Genomic DNA, 27,126 nt, shown 5'->3' on the forward strand with positions numbered 1-27,126 from the left:
TACGCTTAGACTATAATTGTCATTAATAACACACTGTGCTGATAAGGGATGGTGTTCTTTAAGTCACTGATAAAAGAGGTTCTGATAGGCTAGTAATATCGGTATCAAGATAATACTGTGGGGTCTATTCAGAAGTACAAAGATTGCTTGGTCAAGTCCTGTTTTGGGGTTGGCCGAAAACTTCATTTGGGTTTTCCTGTATAAGTGGATGGAAAAACCTGAACAAATGTTTTAGCCAACCCAGTACATATGCAAACGTAGGTCTGAGTCAAACAGTAGAGAGGCCAGCTGTGATTCTGCTCTGAGCAGCTAGGGGAAGGTCCTAAGAGTCGTGGTTTCCTAATTGAGAAGTAGAGATATTAAAACAACAGGAAACTTTGTTGTGCATTGCTGTGGGATTTTGCCTTTGGAGGGGAAGAGGAGTAAAAAGTATCAAGGGGAACCGAAAACAGACAGACTTGCTGATCCAGGCAAGAAGCCTGCAGGGTGGATTCTATTCAAAGCTCCCAAACTTCCCTGAAATGAAGTAAACGGACTTGAAAATTAAAGTGAACTCTCCATGCGTGATGTGAAATGATGAGAAAGGAAAATGCTTATTTTTAGATGTGTATTTAATGGGAAGCAAACACATATTTGATCTCCTTTGGCCACTGCCTTGTTCTGTGCAGAGAGTGCCCTGGATTGCCGAGACGGGGAACAGGTGGCTGGGTGTTAGAGGGCCGGGTGAATGTTGGTATCATTGAGGACACCCCACGTGTTCCTGGGGGACTCACTCAGGTCCCAGGCATTTGCTATAATCACACCATCTTTCATAACCAGGCTCCCTTCCAAGCCTGGGTCACTGTGTCAACTTTGAAGCACCAGAGAGCAGTGAAGATGGGCAGAAGGTCATGGTTTTATTATCTGTTCTGTGGGAACCGAACATTCTCTAGATGTCTAAAAATCAATTTTTACACCTAGAAAAGAACTTAGATATTTACTTGGCATGGCCTTTCCATTTTAGGGGCAAGAAAACTGATACTCAGATCAATGACCCACCAAAGGTCTTGCACCCATTTAAGTCATAACTCTATTCAGTCTTCCCAAAGTTCCTCAGAACACTCAGAGAAAAGTCCTCTTTTCATGCCTTATGTGGTCCAGGATAATCTAGCCTGCTCTTACCTCTGACCTCATCTGCTGCTGTTCAATTTCCAGCCCTGCTTGTAGCCACATTAGCCTCCTCACTCTTCAACAGCTGCACCAGCCATATGCCTGCCTCAGGACCTTTGCACATGCTGACCCCTCTGCTGGAACACTCTTCCCCAGTTACTCCATTGTTTCTTCCCTTCCTTCAGGGCTTGCTCAGAGACCTCCTGCTCAGTGAGACCTGTTAAGGGCACTCTGATGACAATGTTGCTTCCTTACCCTACATGTATACTTTCAAGCCCCTTTCTCTGCATGTATTAACTCTTTAGCTCTTAGCACAACCATACTGTATTTATTCAACTTATTTTCTATTAGAATTTAAGCTATACAAGGAGAATTTTGTTTGTTTGGCCATGCTACACGGAACGTGTTTGACCAGGGATCAAACCTGGCGTCCTTTGCTTTAGAAGCACAGAGTCTTAAGATCAATGAACCTCCATGGAAGTCCGATGTTTATTTTTTTATCGCTTTGTCCCCAGAACAGAAAAGAGTGCTTCTCACATCCAGGTGTCCAATAAATATCTGTTGAATATGAATGAAAAGTAGTTTCCTGCTTTTATTCCTGAATATTGGAGGTAGTACTAGGACTCAGCCCAGACAAAACTGTGAAATACACTAGACTCTTGTTTTTGTTTTTTCTCCTGAGTGTTAGAAAATGGGTATAAGTCATTCTTCACTTGGTCTTTGAAGACACAAGTAAAAATAAAGAACAGAGATGAGAAAGGTAAGCAATGTGTAGCCTGGTAGGGTAAGAATCAAAAGGGAAAATATGCCTTGATATATAAAAGTGTCCATGAGTTTGTACACGTGCACACACACACATTGAAGTGTCTTCCCAGAGAGCTCAGGGATTTAGGAATTATAAGGACTCCAAGGCTCTTTGGGGCCATGGTTGGGAGGGAGGATTCTTGTTGAGAAAGCATTAGCCTCTAGGAAGCAAGCAGCATTCCTAGCTGGTCAACTGTGGGGTTGGCCAAAAGATTCATTCAGATTTTCCATACCATTTGGAAAAACCCAAATTAATCTTTTGGCCAACTCAATACCTGGGAAAGGCTGAACTTGGGTTGAATTTGGAAGCAGCTCTTGAAACATCCCTCCACCTTTCTTGCCCCAACACTGTCCTTGAAAGAAAATGAGTTGTCTTTATTGGCTCAGTTCCTTTTTCCATCTTTATATGTTTCTTTTTTTTATTTGTTATTGGAGTATAGGGCTTCCCAGGAGGCTCCGTGGTAAAGATTCTGCCTGCCAATGCAGGAGACACAGGAGATGCGGGTTTGATCCCCGAGTAGGGAAGATACCCTGAAAAAGAGAATGGCAACCCACTCCAGTATTCTTGTCTGGAGAATCCCATGGACAGAGGAGCCTGGTGGACTACCGTCCATGGGTTCGCAAAGAGCAGGACACGACTCAGCACGCATGCATAGTGGCTTTACGATGTTGTATTACTTTTTGCTATATCACAAATACCTGTTGAGCTATTAGATGGTAAAGAATCTGCCTGCAATACAGGAAACCTGGGCTTGATCCCTGGGTTGGAAAGATCCCCTGGAGAAGGGCATGGCAACCCACTCCAGTATTCCTGCCTAGAGAATTCCCATAAACAGAGGAGCCTGGTAGGCTACAGTCCATGGGGACACAGTTGGACACAGCTGGGCAACTAAGCGTGTGTGTGTGTGTGTGTGTGTGTGTGTATTTATATATGTCCCCTTTCTCTTGGGCCTCCCTCCTCCCCCGTCACTCCCCACCCCATTCTGATGTGATTTTCAGCTGTAACCACAGGAACCGAACAGTATGTGAAAAACTTCCAGTTGTCACACACCCTGATGTCAATGCAAACAGTATTTGGGAGAGTTCTTGGCCAGGGGAAGAAGGAACACAATAAGTACAAACTTCTCAGTAAGAAAGTGTATTTTCTTTTCTGGTGCTTCCCCTCCTGCCAGATTTCTACACTGGTAGGTATTTACTTCCTGGATTAGTTTCCTGGGGCTGCTGTGACAAATGACTACATACTGGGACTTCAAACAGTCAAACTGAATTCTCTCACAGTTCTGGAGGCGAGAAGTCTGAAGTAGGGTGCAGGCAGGGTTAGTTTTCCTGGGGGCTCTGGAAAATGAGCTTGTCTCTTAGATTCTGGTGGTTTCTGACAATCCTTGCTGCCCTTGGTGTGTAGATACATCACTACAGACTCTGCCTCCATCTTCAAATAGGTGTTATTCTCTCTGTATCTTTTTTTATCACTTTCTTTTTTAATATTTATTTATTTGACTGTGCAGTGTCTTAGATGCAGCATCAGGACCTCTGATTTTGGTGGTGGTATGGGAGATTTTGGGGGATCTTTAGTTGTGTCATGCAAACTCTTAGGTGGGGCATGTGGAATCTAGTTCAACACTGAGGATCAAACCCGGGCCCCCTGCGTTGGGAGCATGGAGTCTTAGCCACTGGACCACCAGGGAAGTCTCTCTCTCTCTTCGATATGTGTGAATTTTCCTCTTACAAGAACATGAATCACTGGATGAGGGTCAACCTCAATCCAGTAATGCCTTGTGTTAATCTTCTTGGTCACAGTACTGCTACAGTGACCCTATTTCCAAATAAGGTCACATGCACAGGTTATGTGTGGGCTTGAAATTTGGACTCTTGAACTCAGTCCACTTCCCACTCCCCCTTGACATATTAATACTCTTTTATTTTTAAGCACATAGGCGTCATTAGAAATAAATTTCAGAGCCAGGCTGGCTGAAAGAGGGCCATTTCAAGGAACAGCTGTGACTGTAATTTGGTTTAAAACAGAAATTCTGAGCTGAAGAGGGGAAGCTTTGTTTTCTTCCTTTTGTATTATGGATGAATATGGAGAATGTTTCAGCTGCACTGTGGGTTAATGGCTGGTGTGGGGCCCTAACAAGCTTTTATAGCATCTTCTTAAGGTGGGAAAGCATCTGGGTTCCAAACACTTGGGTTACTTTGAAATTTCACTTATTTATGAGATGGATACTACCTATATCTGTGCACTGATATTTATAGCTCTATAGTTTCAGCAATAGCTTACACACTAGTTATTACCACCAACATTTGTGTTTTTGTTGATGTGCAGGTCAATCTAGAGAAGAAAGCTGTGAGAGAGATGGATACAGATAGGGAAGGAAGGTGAAGATGTTCATACCTTCCGTGGTCAGGGTCTCTTGGTGAGGTCGGGAGGGGAATGTCTGCCAGTGCCTGTCATGGGGCCTTCAGATTGCAGAGTATTTTTGTGCTTACTGACCTCTTAGTCATGTGAGTATCCTAATGTTAATGACTCTTCAGAATGGCGGTAACCGGAAACTGTGCTTGGAAATTGATCAGTTACGTAATCGTCACTGTGAAATATCATCAGTCAAAGTTACCTTCTCTGAGCAGGATATATTCCACCCACTCCACTGCACCACTGGTTCCCATCTTGCCCACCTCCTGTGGGGCCCCAGAGGTCGTCACTAGAAGGAGTTGTGACTGGTGGGTCCAGTCACAGCTGGTGATTGGTCCAGGCACAACCAACTGATGTACCAGCTGGTTTTGTCCTGCAGTGGAATAGGAGGTCTCCTGCTTGGCACATTGAAAGGAACCTTGGGAGCAAGTCTTATTTTCACAAGACACCTCTGTCTTCTCTCTGTAAGATAGAACATACTTGGCAACTAACTCCATCTAGATGACCGGACAAGGTGCTTTGCATAAGAATAGAAAGAGTGCCTCTGTGTGCCAGGCACTGTGTTAAGTAGTCTTTTCTGCTTTTAATTTAATTTGCAGAAGATGGCTAGGAGATGCTGGAAAGCTCTTGGTAGTTTCATGTCCATCTTACAGGAACTTGTCCAAGCTTTCGGATCAAGGAGTCAGTCAAACCTTAAAGCTTAGACTTTTCCTCTCTGTGCTACTTGATGTTTCTTAGTGAGATGGTAGGGTTGGTTAGCTTCTGCAAAGCCTTTTTGGAAGCTTGGGACCCCTAGGCCAGTAAAAACATATCTTTTTGTTCTGCTGCCTCACAGTCTACCCTGAGAAATAGTTTTTTTCTTTGAAATCTCTTCCAGGTGATATGCTAATCCTAAAGTTTTTGTAATTGCTGTGTTTCTTCGTTTGAAATAGGTCATCTGGTGATAAAACTTATGAACACTGAGGGAATAGAGACTCTGGGGGCCAGGCAGTCCTGGAGCCCCTATGCTCCCAGGGACCAGGAGCCTGGGTTGGATGCGGTCTTAGGAAACAGGAAGTACTGAACGTCTTCAGTTGCGGAGAGGGTGCCTCAGAGGGGAAGGAAAGGGGGCGTATGAAGAGGAGAGAATACAGGTAGTCTCCACCCTTATTAAACTCTCCCCACATTTGGCCACGACCCCAAAAGATCTCATTGTTATAAAGGGCCCCGGTTATATCCTCGTAAGTGCATAATGATGTCTGGATCACCGGGTTCTCTCTCCTAGGATATAGTCATGGAGTCTGGAAATGGTAGAGAACTGAGGATTCTTAGTGTGGCATAATGAAGGGAAAGTAAGAATTTTGGAGTCAAACTGTGGCCCGACCCTGACTAGCACCTCCTAACACTATGACCTGTGGCAAATACTGGCCACCCTGAACCTCGGAGTCCTCATCTGAAAATAGGAACAACGCTTTTCCTGTAGGATTGCTCCAGCCAAAGATGAAGAAAACCCAAGAATATGCAAGACATCTAGCACAGTTTCTAATACTAAATAAATAGTAGTGAGGATTGTGGCTTCAGTTCTTCCTTCTCATTTTCTTCTTTTATAAAAGCATCCTGAACGTTGGTTCTCAGAGGAAGATGTAGGGTTCCATTACAGTTGAGGATCCAGATTGAAATTGAAAACGCTTGAGATTTGTAACACACTTTCAGCCCCATGGAGAAGGATGCTGCTAGGACCACCCCCTCCTCTCCCCGGGCAGCCCATGAGATCTTCCTCCTAGCCTGTGCCTTTTTCATGCCTTTCAAGTTCATCAGAGGATGAAGGCACCAGAATGCTTCCTGCCTTTCTCTCTTGTTATCTAGTACATATAATCTTTTATGGGCTTCCTTAGTGATTCAGTGGTAAAGAATCTGCCTATGAATGCAGGAGATAAGGTTTCCATCCCTGGGTCAGGAAGACCCCTGGAGAAGGAAACGGCAGCACAGTCCAGTATTCTTTTCTGGAGAAACCCATAGAAAGAGGAGCCTGGCAGGCTGCAATCCATGGAGTCACAAAAGAGTTGGATATGCCTTAGCATCTGAGCACACATGATCTAGTGCGTGGAGGAAATAAATGGTTATTTTGCGTATTTACAGAAGCTGGTAACTATCTGTGGTTTTACCGTATCCCTTGGAGAATCTTATGAATAGCATTCAGTTCAGTTCCATCACTCAGTCGTGTCTGACTCTTTGTGACCCCATGGACTGCAGCATGCGAGGCCTCCCTGTCCATCACCAACTCCTAGAGCTTACTCAAACTCATCTCCATTGAGTTGGTGCTTCCATCCAACCATCTCATCCTCTGTCATCCCCTTCTCCTCCCACCTTCAGTCTTTCCCAGCATCAGGGTATTTTCCAATGAGTTAGTTCTTCACATCAGGTGGCCAAAGTATTGGAGTTCCGGCTTCAACATCAGTCCTTCCAGTGGACACCCAGGACTGATCTCCTTTAGGATGGACTGGTTGGATCTCCTCGCAGTCCAAGAGACTCTCAAGAGTCTTCTCCAACACCACAGTTCAAAAGCATCAATTCTTTGGCACTCAGCTTTCTTTATAGTCCAACTTTCACATCCATACGTGACTACTGGAAAAACCATAGCCTTGACTAGACAGACCTTTGTTGACAAAGTAATGTCTCTGTTTTTTAACAAGCTGTCTATGTTAGTCATAGCTTTTCTTCCAAGGAGCAAGTGTCTTTTAATTTTATGGCAGCAGTCACCATCTGCGGTGATTTTCAGTTCAATTCAGTTCAGTCGTTCAGTCGTGTCCGAATCTTTGTGACCCCATGAATCGCAGCACACCAGGCCTCCCTGTCCGTCACCAACTCCCGGAGTTTACTCAAACTCATGTCCATCGAGTCGGTGATGCCATCCAGCCATTTCATCCTCTGTCGTCCCCTTCTCCTGCCCCCAATCCCTCCCAGCATCAGGGTCTTTTCCAATGAGTCAACTCTTTGCATGAGGTGGCCAAAGTATTGGAGTTTCAGCAGTGATTTTGGACCCCCCCCAAATAAATTCTCTCACCGTTCCCATTGTTTCCCCATCTATTTGCCGTTAAGTGATGGGACTGGATGCCATGATCTACATTTTCTGAATGTTGAATTTTAAGCCAACTTTTTCACTCTCCTCTTTCACTTTCATCAAGAGGTTCTTTAGTTCTTCGCTTTTGGATAAGGGTGATGCCATATGCATATCTGTGTTTCTGAGAAATGTTCATATTTCTTCCAGCAATCTTGATTGCAGCATGTACCTTATCCAGCCTGGCATTTCACATGATGTACTCTGAAAATAAGTTAAATAAGCGGAGTTACAATATACAGCCTTGATGTACTCCTTCCCCAATTTAGAACCAGTCTGTTGTTCCATGTCCGATTCTAACGGTTTTTTCCTGACCTGGATACAGATTTCTCGGGAGGCAGGTCAGGTGGTCTCATATTTCCATCTCTTTAAGAATTTTCCACAGTTTGTTGCGATTCACACAGTCAAAGGCTTTGGCGTAGTCCATAGGGAGAAGTAGATGTGTTTCTCGAACTCTCTTGCTTTTCGATGATCCAACAGATGTTGGCAATTGATCCCTGGCTCCTCTGCCTTTTGTAAACCCGACTTGAACATCTGGAAGTTCATGGTTTACATAATGTTGAAGCCTGGCTTAGAGAATTTTAAGCATTGCTTTGCTAGAGTGTGAGATGAGTGCAATTGTGTGGTCATTTGAGCATTCTTTGGCATTGCCTTTCTTTGGGACTGGAATGAAAACTGCCCTTTCCAGTCCTGTGGCCACTGTGGAGTTTTTCAAATTTGCTGGCGTGTTGAGTGCATCACTTTCACAGCATCATCTTTAGTATTTGAAACAGCTCAACTGTAATTCCATCACCTACATTAGCTTTGTTCATAGTGATGCTTCATAAGTCCCACTTGACTTACATTCCAGGATGTCTGGCTCTAGGTGAGGGGTCATGCCATTGTGGCTATCTGGGTCATGAAGATCTTTTTTTATATAATTCTTCTGTATATTGTTGCCACCTCTTCTTAATATCTTCTGCTTCTGTTAGGTCCATACCATTTCTGTCCTTTATTGTGCCTATCTTTGCATGAAATATTCCCTTGGTATCTCTAATTTTCTTGAAGAGATCTCTAATCTTTCCCATTCTATTGTTTTCCTCTATATTTTTGCACTGATCACTGAGGAAGGCTTTCTTATCTCTCCTTGCTATTCTTTGGAACTCTGCATTCAAATGGGTATATCTTTCCGTTTCTTCTTTGCCTTTAGCTTCTCTTCTTTTCACAGCTATTTATAAGGCCTCCTCAGACAACCATTTTGCCTTTTTGCATTTCTTTTTCTTGGGGATGGTCTTGATCACAGCCTCCTGTACAATGTCACAAACCTCCGTCCGTAGTTCTTCAGGCACTCTGTCTATCAGATCTAATCCCTTGAATCTATTTGCCACTTCCATTGTATAATCAGAAGGGATTTGATTTAGATCATACCTGAATGGTCTAGTGGTTTTCCCTTTCTTTAAGTCTGAATTTGGCAATAAGGAGTTCATGATCTGAGCCACAGTCAGCTCCCAGTCTTTTTGTTTGCTGACTGTATAGAGCTGCTCCATTTTCGACTGCCAAGAATATAATCATTCTGATTTCGGTATTGACCATCTGGTGATGCCCATGTGTAGAGTCTTCTCTTGTGTTGTTGGGAGCGGGTATTTACTATGACCAGTGCATTCTCTTGGCAAAACTCTGTTAGCCTTTGCTCTGCTTCATTTTGTACTCCAAGGCCAAATTAGCCTGTTACTCCGGGTATCTCTTGACTTCCTACTTTTGCATTCCAGTCCCCTATAATGAAAAGGGACATCTTTTTTGGGTGTTAGTTCTCAAAGGTCTTGTAGGTCTTCATAGAACTGTTCAGCTTCAGCTTCTTCAGCATTACTGTTTGGGGAACTATGAAACTATGAGCCATGCCATGTAGGGCCACCCAAGATGGACGGGTCATGGTGGAGAGTTCTGACAAAACGTGGTCCACTGGAGAAGGGAATGGCAAACCACTTCAGTATTCTTGCCTTGAGAACCACATGAACAGTATGAAAAGGAAAAAAGATAGGACACTGAAAGATAAACTCCCCAGGTCAGTAGATGCCCAATAGGCTACTGGAGATCAGTGGATAAAAAACTCCAGAAAGAATGAAGAGACGGAGCCAAAGCAAAAACAACACCCAGTTGTGGATGTGACTGGTGATGGAAGTAAAGTCCGATGCTGTAAAGAGCAATATTGCATAAGAACCTGGAATGGTAGGTCCATGAATCAAAGTAATTTGGAAGTGGTCAAACAGGAGATGGCAAGAGTGAACATCAACATCTTAGGAATCAGTAAACTAAAATGGACTGGAATGGGTGAATTTAACTCAAATGACCATTATATCTACCTCTGTGGGTAAGAATCCCTTAGAAGAAATGGAGTAGCCCTTATAAGCAACAAACGAGTCTGAAATGCAGTACTTGGATGCAATCTCAAAAATGACAGAATGATCTCTGTTTGTTTCCAAGGCAAACCATTCAGTATCACAGTAATCCAAGTTTATGCCCTAATCAGTATTGAATGGCATTTTGTTACTAAAAACATTTTGGTATATAAACTTTTTTTTATCACCCAAAGTCCATAGTTTACATTAGGGTTCCATTTAAGTGTTTTACATTCAGTGGATTTGGACAAATTAATAATGACATTTATACATCACCTGCTTCCCAGGTGTCACTAGTGGTAAAGAAACCGCCTGACAATGCAGAAGACATTAAGAGACTTGGGTTCGATCCCTGGGTCGGGCAGATCCCCTGGAGGAGGGCGGTGTCAACCCACTCCAGTATTCTTGCCTGGAGAATTCCCATGGACAGGGGATTCTGGCAGGCTACAGTCCATAGGGTCACAAAGAGCTGGACGGGACTGAAGCAACTCAGCACACACTCATGCATGTATCCACCTTTATAGTATCATAGAGTCATTTCACTGCCCTGAAAATCCTCTGTGCTCGTTCTGTTCATCCCTCTCTCCCCACAACGTCTGATTTTTTTTTTTTAACTGTCTTCATGGTTTTTCCTTTTACAGAATGTCATATAGTTGAAATCATACAGCATGTAGCCTTTTCAGATTGGTGTCTTTCACTTATTAATATGTGTTTGGCCTTCCCCTACATCTTTTCATGACTTAATAGCTTATTTCTTTTGTAGGACTGGATGACATTCCATTGTTTGGATGTACTTGGTTTATTTATTCATTCACCTACTGAAGGACATCAAGGTTGTTTCCAAAATTTGGTAATTCTGAATAAAGCTGATATAAATATCCATGTTTGGGGTTTTGTGTGGCCGTAAATTTTCAGCTTATTTGGGTAAACATCAAGGAGCATTACTGCTGGATCATGTGCTGAAAGTGTGTTTCGTTTTGTAGGAAGCTTCCAAACAAAAATATGAACTCGTGTGTCATTGTTGCACAAGGCCATGCTAATCTTCTCTGAATCATTCCAGTTTCAGTATGCATGCATGCGTGCTGAGTCACTTCAGTTGTGTCTGACGTTTTGCAACGCTATGGACTGTAGCCTGCCAGACTTCTCTGTCCATGGGGATTCTCCAGGCAAGAATCCTGAAGTGGGTTGTCATGCCCTCCCCCAGGGGATCTGCCCAACATGGGGATCGAACCTGCGTCTCTTAGGTCTCTTGCATTGGCAGGTACCACTAGCGCTACCTCCAAAGCAAGCGTGGTATATAAACTTGAAGGCACTCACCAGGCAGCAGACATAGGTTTAAATGAAATAATTAGTTGTACGCTTTTCTGAAAATACCTGAAATGTGAATGGATGATAATTCAGCGTTTTCTAAATGCCGTGAGCTCATCCCATTGTGAGATGTATTAGAATGCATTTGTCACTACAGTTGCTTTTAACCTCAACCTTAGGGCAGTTCTAACTAAAGATGACCACTTTTTAGTGTTTGACACCGTTGTTTAGCTAAAACCAATTTGCTCCTTTCAAAACAATTTGTTATCCCACACTGCACTTTTTTATACTCCCCAATTAAATGCAAAATCTATCTTTCATAAAAGTTAGAAATTATGTCCAATGAAAATCCGACATTTTAATGGTTTTCCACAGATTAAAATTGTAGAGTTCTCAATAAACCCTGATTTACTGATGTTGGTTGTAAAATGGTTATTGCTGTTAATAAAGCCTGTAAATCTTAACAGGTTATATTTGCCTTGGACAATAAAACTTGCCATAAAGGCTTAGTGTCTAAGGCTAATTCTGCACACATCAAGGTAAACAACCTCCTCAAAATAATTCAATATCTGAGAATTAAAAGCCCAAAGCCAAGCAACTAACAGATTGTAGCCTTGAGCCACTGCATGCTGGGCAATCTTATTGTTTTTATGTCACCGAGGAATCAAGATGGTGCTAGAATTAGAAAGGTCAAGGTCAAGGGGCCATGTCTTGGCTATTACGAATAGTGCTGCCGTGAATATGGGGACGCTTGTACGTTTTTGCATTATAGTTTTCTCCAGATATATTGGAGTGAGTGAGATTGCTGGATCGTATGGCACCTCTATTTACTTTTGGCAAACCTCCATGCTGTTTTACATTGTGAATGGATTACATATGTACAACGGACTACTACTCAGCCATAAAAAGAGTGAAATAATGCCATTGGCAGCAACTTGGATGGACCTAGAGATGATCATACTAAGTGAAGATGTGATATCACTTATATGTGGAGTCTAAAATATGACACAAATGAATTTTATCTACAGAACAGAAACTGACTCACAGACATAGAGAACAGACCTGTGGTTGCCGTGGGGGAGGGAAGGATTGGGAGCTTGGGGTTTGCAGATGCAAACTATTACATTTAGAATGGATAAACAACTACTGCATAGTACAGGAAGCTATATTCTGTGTCCTGTGATAAACTATAATGGAAAAGAACATGAAAAAAGAATACGCGTGTGTGTGTATATACACACACACACACACACATATATATATAACTGAATTACTTTGCTATAAAGCAGAAATCAATTATACTTCCAATTAAAAAAAATAATTAGAAAAAAAGGTCAAGGGCCGTAGTCAATGAAGTGTATTTTGGAGAATCTCCCCTTCTCTCTGTTGACTGATCAGTAGGTTGGCCTGCTTGTGTAACAAGGTGAAGTCCCAGGAACAGAATGAAAGAATGCACTTTTTGACTTATTAAGGATGTCAGAGTCACACCTGTTTTTGAAGCCAAATTACTGGTGAGGGTTGGGGCAGGAGGGTGGATTTAGGCAAAGTGTTAGTTACTCAGTCGTGTCCGACTCTTTGGGACCCTGTGGACTATAGCCCACCAGGCTCCTCTGTCCGTGGAATTCTCCAGGCAAGATTACTGGAGTGGGTTGCCATCTCCTTCTCCAGGGGGAGTTGGGGAAAGGAGGTCGTTTTTTCCTTCCAGATGCCCACGTGGAAATCAGAGGTTTTTAAAGAAGCTCTGTTAGTCTTGGTAAACTTGATGAACATTTGTCCTACTTTCTGATGTTTAGGGAATTTCTTTTAAAGTCTCACCTCCCTAAGGTAAAAGCTGAAAAGCTTATTTCCAAGTCTGTGGTTAGGCCCACTCATCGGGTGTTCTCACCCAAGGTGGGATGGAGAATTGAGCAACATGACGAGGTACTGGTATGGACATCCCTCTCTGGAGAGGATGGCGGTGGAGATGCCTGCCAGCAGAATTGGCGAGTCTTATAGTTGGGAGTCATGTCAATGTCATGAGTTTTAAACTGCGAGGACGCTGCCCAGTGACTCCCCCGTTCCCTATGATGTGGTGGCTCATTGTTCTGTTTGGCTGCCCATTATGTATCTTTGACTTTACTGGAGACTCTGGACACGTCTGTGTGTGTGTGTCTGTGTATGTGAGTCGCTTCAATCATGTCTGACTCTTTGGGACTCTATGGACTGTAGCCGGCCAGGCTCCTCTGTCCATGGGGATTCTCCAGGCAAGAATACTGCAGTGGGTTGCCATGCCTACCTCCAGGTGTGTCTGTGGCACAATCGTAAGCACGGTTGGCTTTTACCCTAGAAGTTGGTGGTTCGAGCCCACCCAGGGACGTTTCCTAACCTTTTGGGCTTCCCTTGTGGCTGAAGTGGTAAAGAATCTGCCTGCAATGCGGGAGACCTGGGTTTTATCGCTGGGTTGGGAAGATGCCCTGGAGAAGGGAAAGGCTACCCACTCCCAATTTTCTGGCCTGGAGAGTTCCATGGACTATATATAGTCCACGGGGTCACAAAGAGTCAGACATGACTGAGCGACTTTCACTTCACTTCACTTCTTCCTGGGAATCTGCCTGACCCAGGGATTGAACCTGCATCTCTTAGGTCTCTTGCATTGGCAGGCAGATTCTTTAAAACTAGCACCACCTGGGAAGCCCTGGAAGAACTTTATTAGAGATACAGTCTTTAATAAAGTCCTTTTCTACCTCAACAAGCCAGAGCAGAGTTGGTTGATTGCAATGAAGAATCGTGAGTATGACTCTATGTATGCCCTCTCTTACTGCTTCAAGGGTGCCTTTGATGAGTACCTGAAAGTGTCCCTTAGAACCAAGCAAGTCACAATGAGCTAAAGGCTCTTTGAGGGCTGTTGATCTCTTTTTCTTTATCTGTAAAATAAGGAAGGGGGCTGGAAACTCCTAAGGCCCCTTTTGTATCTCCAATTATTCCTGTTGTATAAATAGTAAAATCTGCATACTATCTGATTTGTTTTAATAACTCTGTTAGACTGGTGCAGACAGTTTTTAAGTCAGAAGTCCTTTTCCCTTCTCCCCTGTGAGAATATTCTTAATGAAAGGTTCATTTATTTCAAATTTGTTCATTGCCATAAAACCCAGGAGAGAATCTTATGACATTGAACTGTTTTGTACAAGAATCACTAGACTATTGTGTTTAACCTCAATCAAACAGACTAGGAAATGAGGATTTTATTTTAAAAAAGATTCTTAATAATCCACTGGAGAAACATTGAGATGCCCAAGTTCTGAAGCGGTGGACCTTAGGTATAAATAATTAATTTGGTGCAACCAAAGCAGAGAGAGAATGTCTGATAGTCCAGATAAACTTTGCTTTGAGGAGACTGACAATGAAGACCTTTGCAGAAAGCGACATTTGATTAGAATGTATAATATTGTAATAGAAACCTAATGGACTCTTAGAAAAGGGAATGTTGAATTGGTTAAATACTAGTAATTAAGTGCCAGTAAATTACTTCTCTAAAAACATTCCTGTGAAAAGAAATTTGCTATCGTAAGAAAGATGGGAAAATGAGGTTAGTATAAGTTATTTAAAAAGTGAATGTCTGCAGCCCGAATACCCTCATCATTAATACGGGTCCTTAAGTCAATCTTATTAATGGACTGACTTTTACCACAGCCTTATCTGAGAAGTTCTGGTTCCTCACTGAGGAAGAAAAGAAGCCATCTAAAGCTCCTGATTCATATTTCTTTTCTTTTTTTTTTTCTTGTTCTGTATTCCAGGAGGGGGTGAAATATGGAAGATAGAATTACATTTTTCAAAACCAAGGGTAGAGACCCATGATGAAGTGACAAAGGCAGTGTCTTGCCTCTTTTCCTTTTTTTTTTTTTTTTCCTTTTTCTGCATTCTTCTAAGTCGGCCCTATACACTCAGCTTCCTTTCTTTCTTACTACTTTCTGGCTGTATTATTTACAGCCCCATCTCTGTGTTCCCCCATTTTTCTTTGTCTGGAAGGTCCTTGACATCCCCATCTATCTGCCCTTTACACAGTCTGGGAGAAGCTCTTTTAACCCAGCAAAGTCAGACTTCCTCCCTGGCCATCCCAGGTGACACTGACTTTGCTTTCTTAGAAATATCTACTTTAATCAGTGTTGCCTGGTTAAGGGCTGCAGTTTCTCCTTTCCTCTAAACACTTTTGATTTTTTAATGTTTATTGGCATATTGTTGATTTACAATGTTGTGTTAGTTTCAGGTATATAGCCAGGTGAATTAGTTATACACATATCCACTCGTTTTTAGGTTCTTTTCCAACACAGGTCATTGCATAGTGTTGAGTAGAGTTCCCTGTACTACACAGCAGGTTCTTATTCATTGTCTGTTTTATGTATAGTAGTGTGTATGTTTATAAGCATAACGCTGTGAACATTTTTTTTTGTTTGTTTCTCTTTCTTGCCCTACTTCTTGTATTAACGTCTTATGACCTTATGTCATATTTCCTTGAGCCAGCTCCCTTCAGGATAGGAAATGCAAATGATGCTTTTCAGTATCCTTTTATACTCTACCCCTCCCAGCCCCATCCTCCCCATCCCTTTCACTCCCACCCTCCCACTCCCCTCACCCTTACCTTAGCAGATAACACTCGGCTTCTGGGAATAGTCTGGAAGCCTCTGTGACTTAGTGGATGAATATTCACACGACTGCTTTTTGGTATGTGTATGTGCGTGCTAAGTCGCTTCAGTTACGTTAGACTCTTTGCCACCCAAAGCTTCAAGCCCACCAGGCTTCTCTGTCTATGGGATTTCCCAGGCAAGAATACGGGAGTCGGTTGCCATGCCCTCCTCTAGGGAAATCGTCCCAACCCAGGGATTGAACCTGCATCTCCTATTGCTCCTGCATTGCAGGCAGATTCTTTACCGCTGAGCCTCTGGGGAAGCTCTTTGATATACATAATAATAAACTCTTAAATTCAAATGATCACTTTCAAATTTACAAAGATATTTCACGTATATTGACTCATTTGATCCTTAAAGCTACTATCTGTGGGAAGGCAAATACAGGAATATCTCTGTTTTATGGAATCGTTGATTCTGTGGATAATTTCATGGAAAAACTACTCTATCGCCATCATTCATTATATATGCACTCAATGCCAGGTACTCGTCACTAAATCCTTCCAGCAACTTTCTGGGATAGGTGACAGTTACATGCCAGTGGTATAAATAAAGAAACCGAGGCACAGAATGATTAAACAGCTTACTGAATGAGTCAGCCACTCATTGAATCCGGAAAGCCTGGATGCTGAGGCTGTTCTCTCTCTCTCTCTCTCTTTTTTTTTTTTTTTTCATTTATTTTTATTAGTTGGAGGCCAATTACTTTACAATATTGTAGTGGTTTTTGTCATACATTGACATGAATCAGCCATGGAGTTACATGTATTCCCCATCCCGATCCCCCCTCCCACCTCCCGCTCCACCCGATTCCTCTGGGTCTTCCCAGTGCACCAGGCCCGAGCACTTGTCTCATGCATCCAGCCTGGGCTGGTGATCTGTTTCACCCTAGATAATATACATGTTTTGATGCTGTTCCCTCGAAACATCCCACCCTTGCCTTCTCCCACAGCAGCAGACGAATGGATAAGGAAGCTGTGGTACATATACACCATGGAATATTACTCAGCCATTAAAAAGAATTCATTTGAATCAGTTCTAATGAGATGGATGAAACTGGAGCCCATTATACAGAGTGAAGTAAGCCAGAAAGATAAAGACCAATACAGCATACTAACGCATATATATGGAATTTAGAAGGATGGTAACGATAACCCTATATGCAAAACAGAAAAAGAGGCTGTTCTCTTAAACTCAACCTGATGAAGCTTCTTTATTTGCTGGATGTTGTGTGCTGAGCGTGAGCTGAGTAAGATAAGAAGGCTGTTGTTTTCTCACCCACCATCTTATTTCATGTGTGTGCTACTAAAAGTATGAATGCAAGATTAAGACATATGTGAACCTATATGTGTGTGTGCATACATGCCAGCCTTCTGCTTTTTCTTTTCCTCCATTTCTGTTTTTTTTTTAAATTTATTTCATTGAAGTATAATTGATTTACAACGTTGTGTTACTTTCTGCGGTACAGATGGTGGTTTCATGTATATACATATATGTGTACCATAGATATATTCTTTTTCATATTATTTTCCATTATGGTTTATCACAGGATATTGAAGGATATTCCTGTGCTCCACACCAGGACCTTGAGGTTTATTCATCCTAAATATAATAGTTTTGCACCTGCTTTTCTCAAACCCCCGCTTTATCCCTCCCTCACCACCTTCCTCTTGGCAACCACAAATCTGTTCTTCATGTCTGTGAGTCTGTTTCATAGATAGGTTCATTCATGTCATGTTTTAGATTACATGTCTAAGTGACATCATATGGTTTCCTCCATTTCTTTACTCTTGGCTATGATTCCATGGCTGAGTCTTACTATTCCCCCACTGCAGTGAAACTCCATCATTCAATGGCCTTGAAATCTGCCCTGTTTTCAAGATCCAGGGGGGCACTGGCAGAGTTGCTCAGTGCCAGTAACCACTTAGAATAAACTTTGAATGGAGAAGCAGTTGACAAAATATCTCTTTATCCTCCTCCCTCTCTTCCCCTCTTTCTTTTTTCCCCCGGGTGGGAAATTGCATCCTTTATCCTTTCAGAATTTTCATAGTATGCTTAAGGTTTCTCAAATTGGGAGAAGAAGCAAATGGATCAAGAGGAAAGGCAGTTTGGAGGGAAACAGGAGGTCAGCAGTTAATCAATCGATAGTAAACTCTGAAAGGAAAGCACAGACACAAAGGAAATGCGTGATTTCTGAGTTAACAGAATGAAGGTGTGGAGCGATTTCTCTATCCTTCGCCTTCTTATGCAGTTGAGCAGCCATAAACAGTCTTTATATCTTGAATTATGCAGAAGTAAAAGCAGTTTGGGAGGCTTCCCCATAAAGAGCTGCGGTTCTGTAATTCAGCAGTAATGCTCCACGGGCATGAATCAAGAGCTCCGTCCCCATCCTGCTGAGACAGCATGGATTTTAATGCTTCTCTGAAGCATGCCACACGCCATCCTGACTCACTTAGCCAATGTAGACTGCCTTTGTTTTTTAGGCAGAACTTTTTCAAATGTCAAACAGAAACCACCAACCACAGCCATCACAGCTTCTCCTGGAACTCTTTTGCCATGATTCCCAAATCCTAATTGTCATCTGGTCTCTTGGAGGAGAGAGCCAAGGGGTCTCTTTCTTTAGAGAAATGCCACCATCTGTAATACATTTTGTTTTTTGTATTAATTTTTTATTGGAGTAAAGTGGCTTTACAATGCTGCATTAGTTTCTCGCCATGCAGCAAAGTAAATCAGCTATGTGTATACATATATCCTCTCATTTTTAGATTTCCTTCCCAGTGGAGTCACCACAGAACATCAGGCAGAGTTCCCTGTGCCATAGAGCCTGTTCTCATTTGTTGTTGTTGTTTAGTCACTAAGATGTGCCCAACTCTTTTGTGACCTCATGGACTGCAGCCCACCAGGCTCCTCTGTCCATGGGATTCACCAGGCAAGAGTACTGGAGTGGTTTGCCTTTCCCTTCTCCAGGGGATCTTCCCAACCCAGGGATCGAACCTGGATCTCCTGCATTGGCAGGCAGATTCTTTACCACTGAGCCATCAGGGAACCCCTGTTCTCATTAGTTATGTGTTTTATACATGTGTGTTAGTTGCTCAGTCGTGTCCGACTCTTTGTGACCCCATGGACCGTAGCCCGCCAGGCTCCTCTGTCCATGGGATTCTCCAGGCAAGAATACTGGAGTGGGTTGCCATGCCTTTCTCTGAGGTTTTACACATAGTGGTGTGTGTATATATATATATATGTCAGTCTCAATCTCCCAGTCATCCCACCCGTCCACATGATTTTTGTTTTTAGTTAACTGCGGCTACTGAGAAAGTACACGAGTGCCCTGTGTGGTTTTTCACATAACTGCTAGTCATATAGAACCTGCGCGTTTCTCCTTCATGGGGTTCTTACAGACCCACAGAATAAGCACCTGCCCCCGGGTACTGTGGAGATACGCCCAGCTGATCTTACAACAGTTGTGCTTCAGATCCACAATCCGTGGTTGCTGCAAGAACCCTCGATGGCCTCTTTCATCGCCCTGTGTAGCTCTCACTCTTCTCCACTCTGTTCAGCGTTGAGGAGCCGTGATCTTCCCACAGAGCCGTCTCAGGATCGGCGCAGTCAGTAACCGAGTGCGCGGTCGAATTCATGAAACTCCCCAAGCCTCGGCTGGTGCAAGTCATGGTGGCTTCCACATTGCAGATGACAGGCCCGCTGCCCTAGCTTAGCACGGCTCACATCTGCACATGACTCCGCTTCACTTGGCCTTGTCAGTTAAGCCTCCAAGAAAAAACATCCAGCATTCAGAGCCGAGCAGCTCATCATCCCCTGCTGCAGTGAATTTTGATTTAAGTGTAACCGAGTCTCTCTTGGCTCTGGCTTAACTGAATTGGAACTGTTCTTTTAATTGTTGATTCAGTCTCGCCTTACAGATCTGGCTGTCAGTTCTCCCATCAGAATCTTTCTTGATGTGCTTATTCATCGTGCACAAGGATGCTCATCCTCTGTGGACACCAGCTCCGGCCCTTGCTAGTCACACCTGATGGTTTAAATGTTGATTTCTGTGTGCAGGAATCACATGGGTGATTCGAGGGCCAGCTCCATAGTAGCATTTGGAGATCACCTTTGCGGCGACAGCATCCCCTTTAGTAGAAGGGCTAGCCTAGTGACTCAGAGGGTAAAGAATCTGCCTGCAATGCAGGAGACCCAGGTTCTATCCCTGGGTGGAGATTCCCTGGAGAAGGGAATGGCTTCCCTGGTGGTGCTAGTGGTAAAGACCCTGCCTGCCAATGCAGGAGACATAAGAGACGTGGGTTCTGTCCCTGGATTGGGAAGATCCCCAGGAGGAGGGCATGGCAACCCACTCCAGTATTCTTGCCTGCAGAACTCCAGGGACAGAGGATCCTGGTGGGCTACAGTCCTTGGGGTCACAACGAGTCAGACACGACTGAGCGATCAACACTTTCCCTTTGGGAGGTAGCTGTGGAGTGTCACGGCAGGGGAACACAAGAACAGATCTGTCTAGTACCACCCCAGTTTAACAGGAGCAGTCACTGGGACATCAGTTCTGTATCATGAGCCTATCAGTGTGATCTTTCCTTGTCATCTATGTAGTGCTTGAAATAGTAATTACCTTAGTTACAATATCTGTATATGTTTAGAAGGAGTAAAGTGTTACGTGGTAATGAACATCCTACATTTGCTTGGGAAAATGTCTCCTTGATAGGCAGAGAAGTCATATTCTTATTTTTAATTATTCAAATATAACAATAGGCGATAGGATTTGGTGCTGTAGAGGCATGATGGTAATGACTGATCAAGGGAAACGATAACGGAGCTCATGGGAAGAAAAACCCTCAAGGGAAATGGAAGCTGACAAGTGCTAGATGATATGCATATGTCATTTCACTCAATGCCATGATCCTTCAAGATGTTAAATCCCCACAAACGACTGTGGCTGTTAGTTACCGTATGCTGAGGACCACGGGCCAGGCTCTCTGCTAGGCACTTGCCATGTGTCATCCTGTTTCATTCTCACAGCCAAGTTAGGTCCTGTGGTTGTCTTCATTTTATAGATGTCATAATTGAAGCTGACATTAAGTAACTTTCCCGAAATTTCTCTGACAGTGAGGGGCCGAGTTCTCTTTGGTTTCAAAGCCCAAATCTTGAGACAGCCCGATAGTTCTTGTTTTTTACCACACATCATGTGCTTGCTAAGTGAGGAAGCAGTGACTCCAGCAGGGGTGTATCCCATTCCAATACTGGATCCTTTCTGTTCCATCACAGGAGCCGCCCACGAGTGCTGGGTCAGCTTCGTTGTACTTGACATCAGAGTGTGATTTAAAGACAATTTGTGGGCAGTCTCTTGTTTGGTCTAATAAGCTTTCATCTCTTACTAGTTCCGTAGATGGCTTCTTTGCCTCAAGGAATGAGATCCAGTCTGTATTGCTAACAAGCCCAAGCATCCATCGAATGAAAGGAATATATAGATAACTATCTCAAGCAGAGTGTCCGGCCTATTACAATGTAACAGTGATAAAACAGAAGGGACATGACTATTTCTGTCAGCCAGAGTGGTCAACCAAGATGATGCCAAGTATAACTCCCATAGAGGTTTTGAAGGAAGAATAAGAGGTCACCATGGTGGAAAGTTACACATACTCAGGGTGTAGGATCAGCTTGGTTAAAAGCAGGCACATGTCAAAGAGCATGGTTGGACAGGAAGTACAGTGAGTTTTGTTTTGAGAAAGCCTGAAGGATATGGGGGAGCCTCAGTGGAGTGGAGACTCATGGAAAGCCGGGTTGGACATTGGAAAAATGTTGATTTTTTTTCCTTAAGTTTTCTAAAAAATTCTATTGAAGTGTCGTTGACTTAAAATATTGGATTAGTTACAGATGTACAGCAAAATGATTTGGTCATATGTATTTGTGTATATGTCTGTATTTTCCCCGTCCTTTTGCATTATACTTTATTACAAGGTACTGAGTATCGTTCCCTTGTGTTATACGGTAAATCCTTGTTGTTTAGAGAAACTTTGACTCTTGCTCACTAGTGACAGGGAGCCAGTGAAGGATTTGAATCAGAAGTAAGATGCTAGATTTATGTGTCTGTTTTTTCAATGTCCTGCTGCATTTAGTTCAAGGACCCAATAGTCAGACCACGACAGGGAAGCACATAGGAAGTTGTGAATGTATGTTCTCTGTGTCATCACTGGAAGTGACTTTTTTTTTAAGCTATTGATTTGTAAATAAATAACTTCAAACTTGCAGAAAAATCCCAAAGACAGACCCAGAAATCCACAGAGGAGCCCACTTTCAATAATGCCCTGCCAAGTGCTGGGAACACCATGCCCCCACTGTCTGGGCAAGAGCAGGCCTGTCTTTCCAAGCCCTCTTGGCATTTCTGCTGCAGGGGTTGCTTGGAGCCAGCGGGAGGAAGCGTTCAGGATGTAGACATCTGTGGTCACCAGCCTTGATGCTGCGGCCTTTGGAGCACGATGGCCTTGACTCACTCCATTCACTCTGCCCAGCTCACCTCTTGGGCGCCCTTCTCCCCTCTGCTCAGAACAAAAGTGGCAGCAGAAGAGAGGGGCCAGGCAGCCTCGGGTCCTTCAACGCCCTGCACCAGCCCTTCACCTCTGCATTCAGTGAGGACTTCCCGAACGACGTGACAGCACCTTTGAAGGTATCCTTTGCCTCCTTTGTACCTTGCTCCTCACTTTCCTTGAAACGGCCTGAGATCCTGCTATTTCCCAGAGACTCTGAGTCCATTACAAGCAGGCGTGAAGCTCGGGATTGTCAGGCTTCCCCAGTTGTGAGAGTGCTTCACGAAAGCCTGGGTTCTGGGCTGACAAAGGACAGTGGATGTTGTCATCATTGTTTCTGCGAGGCAGGAGCTTTTCAGCCAGACAGTGTAGGTATCCTCTCAAAGGCTCTTGGGTACCACGGCTCTGGAGAGAGCTTTTGTTTTCTCCCGTCTCACCTCTGCGACCAACTCATCTTGTGAAGTGAGCATCTCCTTGCACCCTCCCCCCACCATTTTCTCAGTTACCCTTGGTATCTGCTTTTACCCTGTACGCACTTGTTCCATGGGCCTCATCAGGTAAGCCTCCCTGATGCTATTCCAGCTTCCCTGATCTCCTGCATACGAAGTGCTATGGCTATTATTCCTTTCATTTGCCTGCTTTCAAGTCTGTAATTTCGCTCACATTCACTTCTGTACCTGGACCTAGTCATGCTCTTGTTATGAGCTTTTCATCCCTGAGTTTCCCAGTTTCTCTTGCCTTCCTGGTTTCCAGTAGCGACTCTGCACCCCTGAAGAAATTGAGGACAGCTTCTGTCAAAGCTAATCCTCTTCCCTTTTGTGATACTGGGCAGTCCTTACTTAGGCTCCACGGGGCATAAGACAGAGCTGGGATTCTCAACCTCAACACATCTGGGGCTGGATCTGCCTTTGCTGTGAGGGTCTATCCTGCTCCGTGTAGGATGTTTATAGCAATCTACCAGATGATATTAGCATCTCACACCTCATTTTGTGGCATCCAAAAATGTCTCCAGACATTGCCAAATTTGCCTGGTTGAGATTCCCTGATCAGTGTGTTGGTTCTAGTTTCAGTTCCGTTCAGTTGCTCAGTCGTGTCCGACTCTTTGTGACCCCATGGACTGCAGCACATCAGGCTTCCCTGTCTATCACCAACTTGCGGAGCCTACTCAAACTCATGTCCATTGAGTCGGTGATGCCATCCAACCATCTCATCCTCTGTTGCCTGTTCTCCTCCCACCTTCAGTCTTTTCCAGCATCAGGGTCTTTTCCAATGAGTCAGTTCTTCATATCAGGTGGCCAAAGTATTGGAGCTTCAGCATCAGTCCTTCCAGTGAATATTCAGGACTGATTTCCTTTAGGATTGACTGGTTAGATCTCCTTGCATCTCACTAAGATGCTACTCACAGTGTCTAAGAGAGTGGCTGCCCCAAAGTGGGTGCTCAAAATTTTTTTCTGACTTGAGCCCAGCATCAACAGATAGTTGTTAACATATGCACACTGACCTGGGATCATACTGTAGGTAGAGGAAACCATGGTGTATTCATCTCTTTATAGCCAGCCCTGAGTTGAGTACCTGGCATAGGCTAGACACTCATAAAACATCTGTTGAAGCAGTGTTTAAAGGAAAAGAGGAAGCAAAAAGTCCCAAGAAAAATGACTGTTAGGGTCTGCAGATGCATCAGGGAGTTCTGTGTGTTGGGTGGGTGTGCCCTGAACTGTGAAGGGTGTGACGAAGCCATATCAGAAGAGCTGGATAAAGAGGAAACCAGTGTGAGTGGCATAGTGAGTCAGGCAGCTGGAAGTTCGGTTCTCCGAAGAGATTGTCCTTGTCTACACTCTGTTACGTCTCAAGTAGCCCAAGTTACTCCACATGAAAAAATAAGAGCCACATTGCACAGGCCTTGCACCTATCAAAAATGCACGTCATGGATTAATCACATGTGGCCACTACCCTGCTGGGGAAATCATCTCAAGTAGGATGGTGGTACAACGTATTCCTGAAGGTTGCCTCATTCTCTGCTAGGGCAAACCCAAGATGGACATACTTATCCCATAGCTTCACTGGACATGACTATAGAGGAAATGTGACATGTTAAATGTGGGAGGGAGACCTGGGTTTCAGACCCCTTTCTCAGCCTCATAATTAGGAAAGCTAAAATCCATTGTTTTGTTTTAATGACATCATTGCCTTTTCTACTTGAAAGGCAGGAGGCTAGGGAAAAGCAATCTTTGGGGGACCCTTGAAATCCCAGCGAGGCATTGTTTACTAAATCACTATATTTAAAAGCATAGATCTCAGAATAAATCATAAGTCAGATAAGAGTTCAACCCAAGCATCTCCTTTTATTAGCTGTTTGGTCTTAGGTTAATTCTGTAAGCTTTCTGAACTTCCAAGTTTTCATGGCAAAGTGGGATAATAAGACCTCACAGGGATGCTGTGAAGACTCATTCAACTGAGATCATATCATTAGAACATTTACCTGAGTTCCTGGCACTTAGCACAGTCAATGGTTATTACTAATAGGAGTTGTGTTTAGACGATAAACTCCATTCGCATTTCACTGCTTTATTTTACTATTTCTCCGTAGTGTACGACTGGGGAGCCAGATCTGCCTCTGTCGTGTTCTCACGGTGTGAATATGCTGTTGACGGGAAGCCTTGTTTAAGTTTGCATCTGCTCGTCTCTCTTCCTAAATCGTGTGATTCCATTTCATCCCCACCCCAATTAACTTGTTCTCATCAGAATCCCAACTAGGCCAATGCATATTTTCCAAATGGTGGTGATCTCCCTCAGTTTTCAGGATGCAGAGACAGTGGGAATCATGTGTTCTCGGTGGCAAATTCATTTACTTTTCAAAGCAAAACAATGAAGCATGTGAACAACTTGATTTTGTCATTGGAAGTGCTCTGTACCAGTCAAGGTGGGAGATCAGGATCAATATGATGAATGGATCTGAGCTCCAAGTGGTAGAATCAGCAGAGAGGATAAATTATCACCTCCCTCCTGCCTCTTGGATGGTAATTTCTTCTCACTGTCTCATCTGTGATGGCCAACGTTGTGTTTGCCACAGCGGCTGTCAGACCAATCACAAACCACACCTGGGAAGCATTTGGTCAATACATCCAGTGTTTCAAGTTCGGAGTCATTTTTATGTTTGTTTGTTCCCCTTATTACTTTCTCTGGCTGAGTAAAATCTCTATTACTTTGGGTTCAGGAACAGAGAATGGACTGTGAACACCCGAGGCGTACATTTTATTTTATTTTTATTCTTTTTTGTGATGACTTCATTATTCCCTTATGCCTGAGTTTTTCCCAAAATTGTTATTCTTTTTCCCCTTTTTCTTTCTTCAGTATCGTCTTCTTTGGCTTGCCCATTTATTGAGTCCAGCTGCATGGAAGTGACCTGATGCCAGGGCTTGGCCTTTGTTCTTCAGAACAGCAAAGGACTCCCAGACTTCTGGATTTCATAGACAGTGTTAATCCCCTCCCGTCTCTGTGAGAGAATGGACTAGCTGAGTGTTGGTGCCTTTTTATTTTTTCCAAGAAAGGATGTTAAGACATAAGAACCTTTTTCTTTTTTGGCTGCACTGCACAGCATGTGGGATCTTAGCTCCTTGACCAGGGATCAGACCCCCACCCCCTACATTGGAAGAGTGGACTCTTAACCACTGGACCACAAGGAAAGTCCCAAGAGCTATTTTCTATAACTATTACTTCATTTAGAAAAAAAAAGCATTTCACAGAAACATACAGTCACAGAATTATACATTTTATTTTTTTTCACTGAAATATTTACAGTATTGTGTTAATTTCTAGTATACAGCAAAGCGATTCAGATATATATATATATACATACACATACATATACATATATGTATATATATATACACACACACACATGTTCTTTTCCATTATGGCTTATTATAGGATATTGAATATAGTGTAATGTGCTATACAGTAGGTCCTTGTTGTTTATTTTATATGTATTAGTAGTAGTGTGTATCTGTTAATCCCAAATACCTAATTTATCCCTTTCCCACCCACTTTCCTCTTTGGTCATCTTAAATTGTTTTTTCTGTGTCTGTGGATCTGTTTGTGTTTTGTATATAAGTTCATTTGCGTTGTATTTTTTAGATGCCACATGTAAGCAATATCGTATGGTGGTTTAGTCTCTCAGTCATGTCCAGCTCTTTGCGAACCATGGACTGTAGCCTTCTAGGCTCCTCCTCCTATGGGATTTTTCTAGGCAAGCGGTTTGCCATTTCCTTCTCCAGGGAATCCTCCCAACCCAAGGATTGAACCCAGGTCTCCTGCACTGCGGGCAGATTCTTTACTGACTGGGCTCCAGGGAAGCCAATATCAATATGAGTTCATCTTTGGCTCACGTCACTTAGTATGATCATCTCTCTGTCCATCCATGTTGCTGCGAATGGCATTATTTCATTCAGAATTATACATTTTAAATAAACTTAGCTTTACAAACCAATTTTTAAAATTATTTATTTTTTTAAATTGAAGGCTAATTATTTTACAGTATTGTGGGTTTTGCCATACATTGACGTGAATCAGCCATGGGTGTACATGTGTCCCCCTCCCTCCCCATCCCATCCCTCAGGGTCATCCCAGTGCACCAGCCCTGAGCACCCTGTCTCATGCATCCAACCTGGACTGGTGATCTGTTTCACATATGGCAATATACACATGTTTCAATGCTGTTCTCTCAAATCATCCCACCCTCGCCTTCTCCCACAGAGTCCAAGCGTCTGTTCTTTATGTCTCTTTTGCTGACTCACAT

The 27,126-nt window shown here is 43.3% G+C and overlaps 1 protein-coding gene across 2 annotated transcripts in view; it reads left to right on the forward strand.

Annotated features, from left to right (window-relative positions):
* UNC5D (unc-5 netrin receptor D) overlaps positions 1 to 27,126 on the forward strand; it is a 615,641-nt gene that overhangs the window by 383,331 nt on the left and 205,184 nt on the right. The window lies entirely within an intron of this gene.

This window comes from Dama dama, chromosome 32, assembly GCF_033118175.1.
Source record: "Dama dama isolate Ldn47 chromosome 32, ASM3311817v1, whole genome shotgun sequence".
NCBI classification, from domain to species: domain Eukaryota; kingdom Metazoa; phylum Chordata; class Mammalia; order Artiodactyla; family Cervidae; genus Dama; species Dama dama.